The sequence below is a fragment of the Nicotiana tabacum genome, chromosome 21 (genome assembly GCF_000715075.1).
Source record: "Nicotiana tabacum cultivar K326 chromosome 21, ASM71507v2, whole genome shotgun sequence".
NCBI lineage: Eukaryota > Viridiplantae > Streptophyta > Magnoliopsida > Solanales > Solanaceae > Nicotiana > Nicotiana tabacum.
In genome coordinates this window covers 41,540,786-41,557,568 of record NC_134100.1, presented here as the reverse complement: position 1 = coordinate 41,557,568, position 16,783 = coordinate 41,540,786, and positions in this window count along the sequence as shown.

Below are 16,783 nucleotides of genomic sequence, written 5' to 3'. Positions count from 1 at the left end.
AATTTTACTCTCCAATCCCTAGTCCAAAATTCCCATAATTCCACCTCAAAAACACATAAACTAGGTGGAAAATTCAATGGGTATTCAATATTAATGAATAAAAAGGATCAAAAGTGACTTACCTCTTGAAATCTAGTGAAATCTTCTTCAAATATTGCCTTAATCCGAGCTCCCAAAGTCCAAAAATGAATAAAATCTCGGAACCCTTCGAATATATACAATGCCCAGGTATTTTGCACCTACGAAGCCACTTAACCGCTTCTATGGTTCCGCTTTTACGGAGTCCTCATCGCTTCTGCGACTCCACAACCTCATGCCCACATCCGCTTTTGCGGGCACTCATGCACAGATACTCATCCGCTTCTTCAGGCTTCCTTCCGCACCTGTGCCCCCAGGTCCCCTCTCCAGACCTCGCACATGTGCCTCCACTCTCTGCATCTGCGAACTCGCAGGTGCGGCCAAAACCTCGTACCTGTGCATTCCCTCAGCCCAGCAAAATTCTTCTTCTACGATGCCAATCACGCTCCGCGGTCTCACACCTGCGACCAAATCTTTCGTAGGTGCGATCGCACCAGTCCAAAACTTTTCAGCCATTTCCTGAGTTCAAATTTGATCTATTAACCATCCGAAATCCACCCGAGGGGCCTAAGACCTCAACAAAATATACCAACAAGTCCTAAAATACGATACGAATATAGTCGAGGCCTCAAATCATATTAAACAGCATCAAAAATATGAATCGCACCCAAGTCAACCCTAATAAAACTAATAATTTTTCCAACTTTTACAATCGATGTCGAAACCTATCAAATCAACTCCGATTGACCTCAAATTTTGCACACAAGTCATAAATAATACAAAGAATTTATTCCAACTTTTGGAACAAAATATTTGAGCCCAGTAACTATAAAGTCAACTCTCGATCAAACTTCCCAACTCTCCAAACTTCTATTTTTTCCAACTTTCGCCAATTCAAGCCAAAATCATCTATGGACCTCCAAATCAATACCCAGACACATTCCTAAGTCCGAAATCATCATACGGAAATATTGGAATCATCAAATATCCATTCCTGAGTCATTTACACATAAGTCAACATCCAATGAACTCTTTTAACTTAGGTTTCCAACCTTGGGACTAAGTATCCCAATTCATTCTGAAATATCTCCGGAACTAAACGAACTATCCCGACAAGTCACATAACAACCAATGAGCATGAAATAAGCAATAAATGGGGGGACATGGCTATAATACTCAAAACAACCGGCCGTGTCGTTACAAAATGTTTGCATTTGCGAGCAGGGCCTGGGTGATCTCGCATTTGCGAGGATTGTGTTTGCTTTTGCGAACCTTTGTCGCAATTACAACTATTGGGCTTCTGAGGAAGGGTTCACATTTACGACCTTTGCTTCGCATTTGCGGTGCTCGCAATTGCAAAAAAGATATCGCAATTGTGACATCTGCAGCTGGGTAAAAGAGGGGAAAATCGGGACTTAGCTCATTTTTCATTATTTCTCAACCCTAATCACTCTAGAGGCGATTCTTCAAGAGACTTTTCTTCCCAAAATCATTAGTAAGCAACTCTAATCCACTTTATTTTAATTGCCCATCACTTTTCATTACATTTCAACATCAAATTTAGGATTTTCATGGTAGGAATTAGAGATTTGGGGAAAAATTAGGAATTTTATAAAATTGAGATTTAGACCTCAAATGGAGGTCGAATTTCAAAATAAATCAAATAACCGGGGTAAATAGATAATCGAGTTTTGGTCCGAATCTGGGGGTTTGACCAAGCGGGTCCGGGGTTGACTTTTGTTGACTTTTAAAAATGATCATAATTGAACCTCTCTCATTGATGGGTAGTTTCTAAAGCTTATTTTGAACCGTTTGATTGATAATTTGGTTGATTTGGAGGCTTGTTCAAAAGGCAAGGCCGTGGTTAATTGATTACTTTGATTCACGGAGTAATGTAAGTGTTGTGTCTAACCTTGACTTGAGTAAATTAAGATTTGTTGAACTATTTGTTATGTGAATTATGTGGGAAAACGGCGTATATGCGAGGTGACGAGTGTCTATACGCCGCCATAGGATTTAGCATGCGGGAATTGGATATTTATTGCCATGTTTTCATTTATTTCATGATATTTCATGCTTCTTGCCCTAAATTGTTACATGTCATTACTTGACTTCTATGCTATATTTGATACTTGTCTTTTAAATGTTCCTTTGCCTTAATTTGTCCGTTCCTCTCATGATTTCTGCTTATTTGCTACATGTTTATACTTGCCTTTATTGCATATCTTAATTGTCACATGCTTTACCTAATTCTAATATTTTGTTTGTAGTAATTGTTGTACTCTATAATGTTGTTTCACTTGTGTGTGCTGCTTAATTGTTATGTACCGATGAATTGGTAAAGTTTGAGAATTCGAGATGCTAGAGATTCTCCAATTATTATGTGGCTCTTTATTGTGTTGTACATTATTCTTCTTGATGTAGATATCTTGTAAACATTATTGTTGAATTATTTATGTTGATGATTGAAATTGTTTGGGCAGCGGGTAGCATGCCGCAATAGAAATTTAAAGGTAATAAAATAAAATGAAGGGATAAGGATGGATTATGATATGAACATATGATGATATGGTTAGATCGGGTTGCGTCCCACGACGTATTGTATATGTTGTAATTGTTTGTGATTTGTTGAGTTATCCTCGGTATCGTGATATGACACTTGAGACTTGTTCTATTTTTATTTTATTATTATTGTTATTATTATTATTATTATTGTTATTATTATTATTATTATTATTATTATTATTATTATTATTATTATTATTATTATTGTTGTTGTTATTATTATGGTTATTTGTAAGTGACTTGACATAGCCTCGTCACTATTTCGTCGAGGTTAGACTTGGCACTTACAGAGTACATAGGGTCGGTTGTACTCATACTACACTCTGCACTTCTTATGCAGATACCGGAGTTGATCCCAACGGCGCGTAGTAAGACTGCTCGGATGCAGCTACTTGAGGAGACTTGAGGTATAGCTGCACGTTGTTCGGACTGAAGTGCCCTTCCTTTCCTTCATTGTTCTTTATTTAGATTCGAATAGTTGTATATGTTCAGACTTTATCTATAGCACTCTAGACGCTTATGTATTCATGACATTAGATTCTAGGGTATGTTTAGATTACGTTATTCAGTATTATATCACTCTATTTCAAACTATTACGGTTCTTATTGTTAACATTTTGATTTGAATCGTTAAAACTGGTTACGTAATTTAGCTAACGTTGGCTTTCCTAGCAAGTGAAATGTTAGGCGCCATCACGGTCCGGAGGGTGAGATTCCGGGTCGTGACAACACATTCACTTTACTGCCTTTTGTGTTCACTCAAGGGAAGCTGAATAAAAATTTTATTCTAAAATTTTAATAAAAGGCCTTATATATATTTCAAAGTTCTAAAATATTTTTACTTTTACAAATTTAAATCATTAAAACTTGAAAAGGAGATTTATTACATTTTTTATGTCACCATACAAGAAATAATTATCTTTTTATTAATTGAAAAGGTTAAAAAAAGGAAATAATGAGTTTTAAATATTGATTGCAACTTTTTCATAGAGGTAGAAGTTTTTAGTGGTTAAAATGGCATCTCCTGGGGAACCGAAAGTAAATTGTAATTTAAAATTTTGAGATAAAAAACTTGAAAACTTGAAGATAATATTTAATTTGTTCCTACTAAGGCTGTTCATTATTTGGGTCAACTCAAAAATTCGAACCAATCTATGTTATTCGGATTGGTTTGGATTGGATTTTAGCTATTTGGATCGAATTTTGGATCTATAATTTAATTATTTTGAATATCGGATCTGATATAGTTTGGCTCAAGTTACATCCAAACCGATCCGAAACACGAAATTTATATTTTACATATAAAAGTGAGAGGTGCCCTTTTAAAAATTCTAAGGTTTCTTTGTTATTTCTCCCACTGTTTATGCCTTTTCTTTTCTTTCAATATTACAAGTAAAAAATATAAAAATTAATGAGTTTTGCTACTGAAAAAAGTAGGAGATAGCATATTAAAATTATTTATTTTAGCATCTTAATAAGGCGTACAATCCGAACTGAAATTCGAAATATTTATCCGATCCAAACTTCAAAATCAGATTCGAGTTTAATTTGGTTCGGATTCAGATATCAATTTACAAAATCCGAAATCCGAATTTATAATATGAAATCTGCTAAATGTGATCCGATCTGATCCATGAACATGCCTAGTTCCTGTCATACCTTCTTTTTACGGGAAAAGGAATTTTTTCAATTAAAGTGGTATTATTGAAATGTCATTATTTATTTTAGTTTTAGAGTCGCCAATTGGAATAATTATTAAGGTGTCCCAAGTTATCAATTATTTTAAATCCCAAATCAAGAAAATTTTTGACTCTGTTAAAGTGTTCGAAACATAGAAGAGTGGTTAAAGAATTCTGTTAACACGGGAGAATGTGTGAGGCACTCCCGGATTCTGTGATTTTAGCACGGTCGCTTTATAATAATACTCAACTTAATTATCTGATTAGTACATATTTTAAACCTATGTGCATTTTAACTCTAATACCACTTTTATTGTATATTTAGATCATTTTTAGCATTTATAGAGTTATTTTAAAACAAGTTACGATATCATACACTTATTTTTTTTTATACATATCGCAGATCGTGCCACGTAAAATACACCCGCAATTTACTAACATATTTATTTTATTATTTGAAGTTGTGAGATCAAGGCATGCGAACATGCACTTGAATTTGAGATTAGATGTCACAGTTATATCACGAAAATTGTACCCATAACCATGATAAGTTATTAAATCCACGCGCCTAAAGCAAGCTACGATGTTCGATAATTGCTGAGGCTACTTGAGATGATTGTAAAGGTTGTGGATATATGGGATTCATTTGCTGGGAGAGAGATGCATTTACGTTACTTAATTTTGACAAAGAATTGTAAAGTTTGTGTTCTATCCGGAGACTTCGAAGATTATTAAAAGCCCAAGTTCAAAAGAGTTATGTCTCATTAAGATGCTACCAAAAGTAATTAAATACAAGGGAAGGCAAATTCAATCCATGTTGTGTTACGATCCGACCGGTCGTTTAAAGCTCTAGCGCGTCGTTCGGTGGTTTGAGACCTTGAGTAGCTTCACTTCGGGTATTATAACTTGTGCGTGTGGTTGGAATTGAATTTCGGAAAGTTTACAGTTGATTCGGATGGAAATTTCTAATTTCGGAAGCTTTAAGTTGGAAGAGTTGACTAAGGTTTGACTTTTGAGTAAATGACCTCGGAATCGGATTTGAAGGTTCCAATAGGTTCGTATGATAATTTCGGACTTGGGCGTGTGATTGGGTTGAGTATCGGGTGGTCCGAAAGCATTTCGGCGCTTATTATGGAAAGTTAGCATTTTTGAAAGTTTTAGAATTTTAAAAGTTTGATTTGAAGTGGATTTTGATATTATCGATATCCGTTTGGAGTTTTGAGCCTTGGAATAGTTTCGTATAGTGATTTGTCACTTGCACGCAAAATTTGGCATCATTCCAGAATGTTTTGATATGATTCGGATGCGTTCGTCGTAGTTTGAAGGTTTGAAAGTTTAAAGAAAGATTTCAATCGTCGATTCGTAGTTTTGATGTTGTTTGGTATGATTTGCGGCCTCGAGCAGGTTCGTTCTATGCTTTGAGATGCGTTGGTATGTTTGGATTGGGTCCCAGGGTACTCGGGGTTGAAATGGATTGAAATCGGACCGAAATTTGAAATTGAGGCAATGCTGGAAATTATGACTGCTGGTGCAATCGCTTCTGCGAAGTCTTGGTTGTAGAAGCGACCTTGCAGAAGCGAGATAATCGCCGCAGAAGCGGCTGGAAAGGAAGATGGGCAGAGGCTAGTTGCTCATCGCAAAAGCAGGGTTCTGGGCGCACCTGCGCAACCGAAGGAGCGGAAATGTTTAGCGCAGGAGCGGATGGCATCGCAGAAGCGGCAGTGGCTCGCACCTGTGTGTGCGCAGAAGCGGAGCCCTTGTCCGCAGGTGCGACAGGGCTGTCACCAGTGCTGCTTCGTTGATGCACATTTGTGGTCACAAAAGCGAGCTCGGAGGTGCAATAAATTCGTCCGGAGGTGCGAAAGTCACTAGGCAGTGCGGGTATTTTTAATCCGACACTTAGCTCATTTCTCTCACATTTTCATTTTATTGGGCGAACTTTGGAGTTCTTGGAGGGAAGATTTTCATCATCTATGTCAAGGTAAGTAATTTCCGTATATTGTGAGTTAAATACAAGGTTTATATATGTATTTAAACATAAAAATTAGTAGAAATTTGTGATTTTGTTAGAAAACCTAGAAACTGGATATGGAATTGGGAATAAATTATATATTTGAGTTCGTAATGTTATGGGTAATGTTTACCTTCAAAAATTTTCGGAATTCGTGCCCGAGAGTTGACTTTATTGACTTTTTGAGAGGAGTTGGGAATTGTTATGAATTGATTTAGTATGACTATCAGAGTATATTTTTATTGGTTTGCAATTTGTTTGACTCGTTTTGGAGCAACGGGCATCGGTTTGAGGTGTTAGAGTGGCGTTGGAGACGGTTATGGAACTTCGGAGCGAGGTAAGTCTCCTATCTAACTCTATGAGTGGGAAACTACCCCTAGGTAATGTATTTGATATGTGCTACTTGTTGCGGGGGCTACGTATGCACGTGGTGATGAGAGTCCATACGTAGCTATATTCAGGTTATTGTCCGAGTAGACTTATGTTCACACCACGCTATAATTATACTATAGGAGTTATCTTCGCTCGTTTAATTCTTTTTTTCGCATTACGATTTGAGACTAGACTTGAGTAGAAAGATAGACTTGCTATTGTAGAGATTTAACGGGCTTCATGATTAGCCATAGAATAATTGTACTCCTCTTACAAATTTCTCCCGCGCTCTGCGTTTTCATCGAAAGTTTTTCCTTAAAATTCATAACTCACACGTTTATTTGTGAGTGGGGTTACGGACCCGTTAAAGCTTCTTATTCAAATGGAATTGGGCTGTTCCCCTCGGCAGTATAATAGATGCATATATGGTTCGTGTCGTTCGATCTTCGGTAGTGCACACAGTATGATGGGATCGGGCCGTACGCCTCGGCATTTCTATAAAATACTCTTATGGAATCATGCATAATATTTGACAAGAAGCCAGTGTATCTATGAGTTTTTCATTATTTGAATTGTGACGACCTATCTGGTGAGGTCCATTATATATATACTCCGGTTGAGGAGGTAACTGCCAATTGAGAGCTTGAGTTTATTGTTGAGAGGAGGGTTATACCACGTATTTATACTTATTTATTTCATCTATTTACTCTACCTCACATCTGTTTACTTCCTATTGTATTTGATTTATTGGACCACTAGTAAGTGTCGATGTCGACCCCTCGTCACTACTTCTCTAGGGTTAGACTAGATACTTACTGGATATGCGTTGATTTACGTACTCATGCTATACTTGATGCACTTATTGTGTAGGTATATATATGTTTTCGGTGGTCCACTGGGTGCAGAGGCACGGCTATTGTGGGGACTTAATGGTGAGCTGCATTCCATGTTACGATCCGCATCATACAGATTTTCCATCAGAGTTATTTATATTCTCCTGTCTAACTTGTATTCCAAACGGATGTTGTATTTTTATTATACTCCTTAGTAGATGCTCATGCATTTGTGACACCGAGTTTTGGGAGTTCCTACTGGTTGTTTATTATTGTAGTTCACGTAAATATTATCATTTTACCCTATAAATTTTATTTTATACTATTCATTAAATGGAAATTATGATTTCAAAAGTAATAAAAATGAGTAATTATGTTGATCAATCACTATTGGCCTGCCTGACGGTGGCGTCAGGCGCCATCACGACCTATAGAGGATTTTGGGTCGTGACAACTTGGCATCAGAGCGTTAGGTTCGCTTAGGTCTCACGAGTCATGAGCAAGTCTAGTATAGTCTTATGGATCAGTACGAAGACGTATGTGCTTATCTTCGAGAGGCTACAGGGCTGTTAGGAACACTTCCCTTCTTGATTCCTCTTTGTGCGATTTGATTCCTTTGAGTCTTATGCCTTTATTTCTTTCCTATTCAATCTCATGCGATGTGAAACACTTTTTATCAAATGGGCATCAAAGAGTCATAGTGGTACTGTAGACATGGTGCATGATATTCTTTCTATATTTGCGAAGACTATTATCGTCGTCTTGCGAAAGGATGTTCTATCATTTCAGTTTAGTATCTGTACTTCCTATGATTTTGAGGCTATGCACAGATTGCTATGATGTTTATGCGTTGTTATCGCACAATGTTGGTGTAATGGTAGGGTGCTTGTTTATGTATCGAGGCAGTGAATGATTTGGAAAGAGGATCTCTCATGGCGTGGTTTAGAGTTTCAGCATTTGATTCCAGCGGAGGAAAGGCAATCGGACTATGGATGTTCAGGTTATGGTTGATTGAGTAATGAGACTCAATATTTTCGAGCGTGGTAGAATTCTCATTTGTGATGTGGTATCGTCATCCTTGTTTGAACGCATTAAGGATCGCTGGTGTTATGGTCTTCTTTGATTTGCCTTCGGGGCGGAGTGTTGTGAAGTGGTGCCTGAGAGGCAGTTGTCAGGGATGACAGTGTGTAGAGGTTTCAGAATTTAATCAGTGTTTCTAATGCTGATGGCTCGAGAAAGATGATCTGCGAGGAGGCTTAGAGTTGGTAGCAATTTGTTAGTTCGGGGGCTACAAGTATGGATTTTGATTTGAGGCAGCAATTGGGTAGCAAAGAATGATGAAGGACATGTGGGAGGTGTCTTGCGGTGGTTGAATTACTAGAAGGTCAAAGTATGAAGAGCAGAGGTCGAGGAGTTGCTTAAAGGAGGTGGTTTAACCGCAATGGGAGTGGCAGAGTAGCATATGGATTATGTGGTAGGAAAGCTACTTGCCTTGAGAAAGTTTAGAGCGATTTAGGAATCGTGATGGAAGGTGATTTGGTCTATGGATTTTATTTTGAGTGGTGGCTACTGTGCTGAGGAAGGTTGAATATGATGGAAAGAAGTTTGCTTGGAGAGTTTAGGGATGTAAGATCTTGATTATCGTTATGGGATACGACATGACTTCGAGTTTGGAATGTGTTGTCGGACTTTCAGTTGATGTCAACGGGGAATGAACGGACTTGTACGGTCGGTGGACGAGCATAGGCTCATGAGGGTATACTGATTTCATAGTAGTTGTACCTAGTGTAGTGCCGTTGGAAGATGTCGGTATGGAATTCCACAGGTGGGTTATCTCCTGTGAGTAGGTTAGCGGTTGCGTGATTTTGATGAAGTTTTTATGAAGATATCTACTTACTACCCGGCAGAAGGTCGAATATGCGATTGTGACTGATAATTCAGAATGTTCATGAAGAGTTTAACAAGGGACTGCGAGAAGTTTGGCGAGTTGATGGTGCGAGATCATAGAAATAGAGAAGGAGGAACCTTTATGGGTTCTACATTATGTGATGGTAGCTTAAAGCTAGGTGGGGGGGAGCTCACCGTCTACGATTGGATCGCGTGGTTGTCTGCTTGTGCGGTTTCTAGTTATCGGTGCATTGGTAGATTATTTATGACTAAGAAAAGAAAACATGAGGGGTAATTCGAGCAAAGAACTTAATGAATGTGTGCTACATTTCGCCTTATCAATTTAGGTGCAGGTTTTGGGAAGACTCAGAGTCTATGCATCTTGTGGATGTGATGTACAAGGAAAAGAATTCAGCTGGTTGCTTCTTCGAGAGGATGTTCATGTGCTAGCAGAGTGTTGGAGTTTGGTTATATTCGGGACCAAATCAGAGTGGGTGACTCTCAATAACGGTCCTAGTGAGTCCAAGAATTTAGGTGCAGTGTCTAAGGATTTTGGGGTTCGTTGTCTGACCGAAGACCGGGGTTAGTAGCAGAGTGTGAGGAATACTTAGACAAATTTCTATGTTATCATTGGGTCTGCGGAGCAATATTAGAGAAATGGGAGAAACTAATTCAAATTCGTCGAAGATCTTTCAGAACGGGTGTACCAGTTAGAGATGCTATTGTGCGCAGAAGGAGGGTATGAGATGGTTCATGGGTATTGAGACAATATGGTCTCGCGATTCGGGTCACTCAGGATGAGTGCGGTCTGAGTTCGTTATGTGTTGAATGGAGCTATTATTTCTAAGGCAAGTCAAAAGTGAATTGGAAGAAGTTGGTTCGGTTAGTAATGGTTGAATCAGCATGATCGTGGTATTGATCAGTTCCTTCGGTGTGTGAAGTTACACATGTGGTTAATGGTTGTACGTGCGGGCTTAACAACCATCATAACTTGATGAATTCTAGAGGTATTTGATTCAAATGGCCTTGTGGTGTAAAGGAAATCCCGGAAGGATTATGGTGGTGTAGACCACAACTTGAGGTTTGTATTTTCTACGGTTTGGGAATTCGGCTACGTGTCACTATGGTCCTTCTAAAATGAGGTAAGTGAGTGGTTTCTAGCCAATGAAGTGTTTATTCTACTAGTAGTTGAGGGGTTATGATGAATTCTTGTACTCTCGTGTAGCAACATGATATGTGCAGTGAGCAGCATGGGAATTGGATATTGAGGATCAAGGTTGCGGTTCAGTGTTGACTAGAATGTAACGAGGTCGAATGAGCAGAGAAGAATTCAGATGTTCAGAGTAAGCTGGCATTTTCTCTAGTGTCACCTGAGAATGGGGTTCTGTGGAAGAGGTATTGTGAGTCGATTGCGGATTCTTGATTTTCATTACAGAATCTGTATGGTTGGAGGTGTGGATGTGTAGACTTTGCTACCTGGTGCGGAGGGTCGTGCGAGTATAACCCACAGGAAGATGGTATAAGTGCAACACATTAGTCACTTGATTGTTAAGGATTGAAACCAAGTATGGAGATTCTGGCACTATCGCTAATGTGAGAGTTTATGCCTGAATGAAGCTCTAATCGGTTTGTTGTGAACTGTGGAAATTTTTTTCGGATTGGACGGCTGCTCGTGTGCGTCATGAATAGGGCCATTATGGATCCTTGAGAGGTTATTGGCCCAATATGTTATAATCAGAATCGGTTTGAGGTCCGTTGGTGGGTCTAATGTGGATGTGTGCTCTACATCAGATCAGGTCAGATGTGTTCATTCAACATAGCACTACTTATGGAGGAGTCTTCGGGCATTGGATGTTATTCCCGTCGTCAGCTATTACATGTAATACTCTATTATGCCGTGTGGGTTGTGAGACAACTTGATTCTTCGCACAGGTGTTGTGGTCCCGTGTAGCTTGTGGTGTTATATGAGCATGATGGCTCTCGAGATGCAAGTCATTTATCCATCTCCCCAGGCTTGTCTTTTCCACTTGTCGTGCTTGTGGTCGATATGCCATATGCATTATGGCTTGATGAGTACTTCCTTATTTATTGTTATGTGTGGATCGGTTGGCACACCACCACAGACATGTTGTTTGGATTGGGTTGCATGCCGCAACGGTATCATGTTTGGATCGGGATGCACGCCGCAAAAGTGAGATATTGAGTACGTCTCCATATACTTATTTCTGTGTATTTTTGTTTCCCATTCTCTGAGAAGAGTTCTTAGAGTCTGTTCGACCATTTTATTCGTTACACGGGCTGGGTAGTTCCTTTCCAGAGTTTATTTTTCCCTATGTATCATATTTGAGTTGTAGCTTGTTGGCGCATTGATAGCGTCATATGAAATCGTGGGCAGTGTTTGAGGTGGCTTATTGCTTGGGCAACTTGTACTGGGTGAGACAAGGTTATTGGGTCTGAAATCGGTGCGATCAGATTTGTGTAAAGTATATTAAAGAGAAAATATGGTTATTCAGTTTAGAATGAGGTAATGGTTCTTGTCAGGAGGAGAGACTCAATGATTTTTTGGTTCGGCAGGTGGTTATGAGTTTCTACCCATCTCTTCCGCCATGGAAGTATTACGAGAGTTGGAACAAGGCTTAGATGTGTTATGAGGTGTATTGCAGGCACCGGGTTCGTGAAATTGCAGCTATTGTGGTTGGAGGATGTTATTATGGTCAAGAAAATTATTTGGTACATGATGTGATTTTAGCGGAGGAGCATGATCATGTTGTGTATAGTATCTAGTGATTGATGCGGTGTTCGTATGTTGGAATCAGGTCTCGCAGAAAATTTCTGATGTTGGGATGTGGTTCCAAGGCTTTTGGACTAAGGTAGTAAGAAGGATGTTCAGTTTGGGTTGTAGTGGCACGGGTAGGTGCACGAGGTGTTAAACAGTGATTTTGGACAACTCCGGAACAGTTCTTGGCACGTTCGAGGACGAACGTATGTTTAAGTGGGGGAGAATGTAACGACCCGACCGGTCGTTTTGAGCTCTAGGGCGCCGTTCAGCGGTTTGAGGCCTTGAGTAGCTTCACTTAGGGTATTATTACTTGTGTGTGTGGTCGGAATTGAATTTCGGGAAGTTTAGAGTTGATTTGGATGGAAATTTCTAATTTTGGAAGCTTTAAGTTGGAAGAGATGACTAATGTTTGACTTTTGAGAAAATGACCTCGGAATCGGATTTGAAGGTTCCAATAGGTTTGTATGATTATTTCGAACTTGGGCGTGTGTTTGGGTTGAGTATCGGGTGGTCCGGGAGCATTTCAGCGCTTATTATGGAAAGTTAGAATTTTTGAAAGTTTTCGAGTCTCAAAAGTTTGGTTTGAAGTGGATTTTAGTGTTATCGATTTTCATTTGGGGTTATGAACCTTGGAATAGTTTGGTATCGTGATTTGTCACTCGCATGCAATGTTTGGATTCATTCCGGAATGTTTTGATATGATTCGGACGTGTTCATCGTAGTTTGAAGGTTTGAAAGTTTAAAGAAAGGTTTCAATTGTCTATTTGAAGTTTTGATGTTGTTTGGTGTGATTTGAGTCCTCGAGCAAGTTCGTGCTATGTTTTGGGATGTGTTGGTATGTTTGGATGGGGTCCCGGGGGCCTCGGGTTTGAAACAGATTGAAATCGGACCAAAATTTGAAATTGAGGCAATACTGGAAATTTTGACTGCTGGTGCAATCGCTTCTGCGAAGTCTTGGTCGCAGAAGCAACCTCGTAGAAGCGACCTTGTAGAAGCGAGATAATCGCCGCAGAAGCGGCTGGAAAAGAAGATGGGCAGAGGCTGGTTGCTCATCGCAAAAGCGGGGCTATGGGCGCACCTGCGCATCTGCAGGAGCGGAAATGTTGAGCGCAGGAGCGGATGGCATCGAAGAAGCGGCAGTGGCTCGCACCTGCGTGTTTGCAGAAGCGGAGCACTTGTCTGCAGGTGCGACAAGGCTGTCACCAGTGCTGCTTCGCAGATGTGCATTTGCGATCGCAAAAGCGAGCTCGTAGGTGCGATAAATGCATCCGCAGGTGCAAAAGTCGCTGGGCAGTGGGGGTGTTTTTAATCCGACACTTAGCCCATTTCTCTCACTTTTTCATTTGGTTGGGTGATTTTGGAGTTCTTGGAGGGAAGATTTTGTAACACCCCGGAAACTTTTGAAGAACTTAAGTGTAAAGCCCGGTAAAATTTACAAAGAAAATAATGTTTCATGGTGCCGGACTAGGCTTACGTGTTTGAGGATTATAGAAATTCTTCGCGGCGAGCTTGCTCGCTGCGGCTCGGACCTTTTGGGATGAACAATGCACGGGAAAGTAAAGGAAAATTTTTGGCGGAAAAGTGCATTTCTGCGGTCCATTATGCGACCGCAGAATCACTCTGCGGACCGCATAATGGCCGCAGAGTGAGGCAGTTAATTGGGTCAGTTTGAAGCAATTATGCGGTCGACTATGCGACCGCATAACTGTTATGTGGTGTACTATGCGACCGCATAACTGTTATGCGGACCGCATAGTGACCGCAGACTCAGGCAGATTTTTGGTCATTTTGGATGCCAATTATGCGACCGATATGCGGTCCGCATAACCGTTATGCGGTCGCATATGCGACCGCAGAACCTGTTCCGGAGCTTCATTTTGGGTTTTTAAAACCTGACCCTATTTTGTTAAATACACGCAAAGGGTCATTTTGAGCAAATATTCTGATGTTTTAGAGAGAAGGGAGAGTGTTTTAGAGAGAGAGAAAACCCTAGGCTAATTATTCATCAAGTCTCGCTCAAATCTTGGAAGATTAACAAGGGAAACCCACAAGTTCTTCATCTAAGAGGTAAGGTTCCATACCCTACTTTTCAATTTCGAATTTGGGTAGAAGATGGTTGATTAGGAGTATGATTCATGGGTATTAGAGTATTATTTATACATGCATGTACCAATGAGGTTTGTGGAAGATTATTGAACTTAAATAAGTAAGGATTGGGTTGTGGAGTGAAGGAAATCTTGTAGAAGAACCTTGTGATTAAATTTGCACACCTAGTATTTGATAAAATGCTCAAATGAGCTGAGACCATGAATATATTCCTAATTATGGTTCAATTTTGTTATGTCTCAAATAGATTGGGATTGTTAGAATTTCCGGAACGTTGTACTAATTTAAGGAAAGCTCAATTGAGGTATATGTTGGCTAAACTTTCTCTCTTGGAATTGAATTCCATAATGTTACCGTGAGTTTCAAAGTATGGGTTGCGTATTAAAATGTTGTGGCTTTGAATCGTATTTCAAATGAAAGCTAGTATGCCAAATTGTGTGAGAAAATCTCAATATTCTTAAGACTCTTAATTGCTCATATGTGTACCTAAAGTCTTGATTGGGAATGTCTTATTGTTGATAACCTATAAAGATGGTTGGAAGTGAAATCAGTAAATTGGGAATATAAAGTGTGGCCAACGTGCCAATAGTGAAAGTTATACTTGTGGCCAATAGTGCCGATGTAATGAAATAATGTGAGAAAGATTATGAAATGAGATTTGACTCAACTATTCCAAAATTGACTTCGACAATATAATCGGCTAACAGTTTATGAACTCGAATGATGCCCATATGTGGCTGTTTTAACTAATGCTATGCTTTGTAAGTAATTTTTAATGTGCTTTGCATTCTTACATATTCGTGAGTGGAAATTGTATATGATTTTAATGTGTGACCAATCATTTTACTCCATTTATTGGAAAGAAATCGATTATGTTTAAAGCCTTCATTACTAATGAACTTAAAGTTGTGATTTCCGGAATATTCTACTTGTTGATAATTATGATGATGATCTATGAAAGGAAAGAAATAAAAGTGTGGAATATAAAATACGGCCATTGCGCCATGAATAAAGAATCATACATATGGCCAAGAGAGCCAATGAAATAATAATGTTGTAAGTGGTTGAAAGTACGGATTAGGTGATATGTGATGTGAAAGGTTATGAGATGTACGTATTTGTACTTTTGTTTCCAATGTGTTATGAAACCCTATGGACGGTCTATGAAATGCATAGGTATATTGTGTCATGAAACCGTATGGACGGTCTATGAAACGCATAGGTATATTGTGTTATGAAACCCTGTGGACGGTCTATGAAACGCATAGGTACATTGTGTTATGAAACCCTATAGATGGTCTATGAAACGCATAGGTATATTGTGTTATGAAACCCTATGGACGGTCTATGAAACGCATAGGTACATTGTGTTATGAAACCCTATGGACGGTCTATGAAACGCAAAGGTATATTGTGTTATGAAACCCTATGGACGGTCTATGAAACGCATAGGTATATTGTGTTATGAAATCCCGTGGACGATCTATGAAACGCATAGGTACATTGTGTTATGAAATCCATTGTGACACGAAATCCTGTGGACGGTCTATGAAATATATAGGTACATTGTGTTATTAAATCCATTGTGATATGAAATCCTGTGGACGGTCTATGAAACGCATAGGTGCATTGTGTATAAGAGGTATAGATGTACGGTATGAATAAACACTGTGGACGGTCTAATGAGACACATTATTAATTCAGACAATAGGTGCCCCTTTATGTTGTCCTTGTTTGTACAGGTTGTTTCAATTACATTATATTATGTGTTCCACGTATAGATCATATGGGCATTCTATTTTGAAAGAGGATTTCTAGGTATACATACTAGTGCTATTCGACAGTACTAACGTCCCTTTTGCCGGGGGCGCTGCATCTTTAATGGATGAAGGTGGTTCTACAGCAGGTGGCATTGATCAGTGATAGCAGTACACTCCTTTCAGCCGATTTGGTGAGCCCTACTTCATTTCGGGGTCATGTATCTTTTGTTTCTCATGTACTTTGTGGTTGGGGTATAGCCGGGGCCTTGTTGCCGGCATTCCCATATTACTCTTCAGTTGTACTTAGAGGCTCCGTAGACAGGTTGTGGGTGGTATTTGATGTTGGCAATTGGATTAGAACTGTTGGTGTTTGGCAACATGTTTTTCATTAAACCTATAAACTCGTACTATTTTGGAAATATTGAATGATGCTGTTAATGGGAATGAAATGGAAGCAGTTAATGAAATCTCTTCAGTATTTAATTAACAGAGTACATCTCCTCTTTATTCATGAATGAATCTGGGTAGAATGAAATATAACAGGCTTGCTCCATTGGGTTCACTCGGTTGAGCGCCGGTCGCGCTCCTCAGTTTTGGGGCATGACAGATTTTCATCATCGTAGTTTGAAGGTTTGAAAGTTTAAAAAAACGTTTCAATCATCGATTCGTAGTTTTTATCTTGTTTGGTGTGATTTGAGGCCTCAAGCAGGTTC